This window comes from Kryptolebias marmoratus, linkage group LG1, assembly GCF_001649575.2.
Source record: "Kryptolebias marmoratus isolate JLee-2015 linkage group LG1, ASM164957v2, whole genome shotgun sequence".
In the NCBI taxonomy this organism is placed as follows: domain Eukaryota; kingdom Metazoa; phylum Chordata; class Actinopteri; order Cyprinodontiformes; family Rivulidae; genus Kryptolebias; species Kryptolebias marmoratus.
Genome location: NC_051430.1, coordinates 34,938,228 through 34,940,142, shown reverse-complemented (window position 1 = coordinate 34,940,142; position 1,915 = coordinate 34,938,228). Strand labels below are relative to the sequence as shown.

General features: G+C 45.7%; 1 protein-coding gene across 18 annotated transcripts in view; it reads left to right on the top strand.

Annotated features, from left to right (window-relative positions):
* nav3 (neuron navigator 3) overlaps positions 1-1,915 on the top strand; it is a 316,388-nt gene that overhangs the window by 269,606 nt on the left and 44,867 nt on the right. The gene's annotated exons all lie outside the window — the stretch shown is intronic.

Below are 1,915 nucleotides of genomic sequence, written 5' to 3'. Positions count from 1 at the left end.
GTGGAAGTGGGCGGGGCTTACGGCACATTTAGCCGCCAAAGTCACCAGATTTATCGCTGGTCGCTTTAAAAAAATGCTAGAGGGATCTGAAAACTCGCTAAATATAGCGTTAAAGTGACAAAAAGGCCGTGTGCGTGTGTTTTCGTTCATTAAGTTCATTTAGATCTGTCCAGTGGTTCATGAGATGTTTTGCTAACAGACAAGTGAACAAATGCGCACGCAGACACAGGCAGCGACTGATAACAATGCCTGTCGTCAGAGGTGCTATGGTTGTATTTTTCTCCCCTCGAAGGATGAATATATCTTGCGAAACCATTAAAAATCCCCGCTCACCAGACATGATTGTGTCGGTGATGTTGAGGTTGTTGAGGGACAGCCCGAGGGACTGGCGTGACGAGGAGGACGAAGTGCTGGAGGTCTCCGATGGCGGCCGGGCCGTCTTGAGGGGAGTGGCCGTAGGGGTGGCGTTACCGCTGGACTTCAGGCGGTCGTTTTCTGCTTTCAGCGTCTCGATCAATATCTGTTCAGACGACAACACAACTCGGACAAAAACAGTGGAAGTGGGCGGGGCTTACGGCACATTTAGCCACCAAAGTCACCAGATTTGTCGCTAGTTGCTTTAAAAAAATGCTAGAGGGATCTGAAAACTGGCTAAATATAGCGTTAGTGACAAAAAGGCCGTGTGAGTGTTTTTTTTTGAAATACAAAGTGTGGCGTGTGAGGGCCAAATGCGGGACTTTTGGCTGTCCTGCACAGGGTGATGCGGGACAGGGGGGCTAAATGTGGGACGGTTGGCAGGTATGCATGGCAGCACCTCTACGTTTGTGAAGTTTCCTCTGAGTGAACTTCTCTGGGCAGATGAGACCACGGTGGGAACGTTTAGCTACAATGCGTAGCGCCACGTCTGGCAAAAACCACACCACAACGTGTCATACCAACTGTCAAGTACGGTGGTGGAGGGGTGATGGTTTGGGCTTGTTTGTTCAAGACCGATTCAACAAACGAAACGTTATCCATCCTGTCACACCCAACTATTCAGTCAGAACCTTGGTTTTATCGTGCCGTTTCCGAGAATTTGAGCTGATACTGTCATGACTTGTTGGATTTGGATCAAGTTTATTTCTCTGAACTCGTGTAACAGACTTCGCTTCATATCAAATATTTTTACTGCGTAAATTCAATGGATAGCATCTGATGTGTTTGCTGAGTCCGTTTTGTCTTTGCTCACTTACTGTGGGTCCACTTCTTGAATTTTAAAAGTACTTTTAAAAAAAGTATTTTAAAAGAGCAAGCTGCTGCAGCCAGGAGATAAAATGCAAGATGGTGCGGATGTTTCCCAAATGTCTCACCTTTTCACGACAAAATTAGATCTAAGCCCTAAGATCCATCCAGACACAGAACTGGAAACCAGCGAGTTTCCATCCGGCCATCTGCTTCTGCTTGTGCCAGTGCATTCAGCGTTATGTCACCGTTCCCAAACCCAAAGTTAATGAATTCGTATCAAAAAGGAGAAAATCAGAAGTGATACTTAAAGTCTGCAGCCTGAATGATGCTTCCTGCGTGCATTTTGGACATTTTTGAGCCGTTGTCGTTCATAAAAGCCATCTGCAGCTTTGATGCTGACTGAAAAGGTTTCTGGTCCAATAATTTATTCTGCATTGTGCATTTAAAGGAGGGCTTTCTGTGCAGCTGCTGAACCCTGTTGAGAAAACAGAGGAAACGCCGAGTCAGCATTTGTTGTTTCTGCTATTTTCACCATTATATCAAAATGTTCAGCTTGATCAAGATTAGCTTCTAAACTGACATTCATGAGCATTTCTGGATTGTCCCTGGTCTGCAGCTCTCCTCACATGTTTTGCAGACACAAAGTGTTTGTCGATGCGTTTATGTTCCATGATTACACTGCAGGACGTGC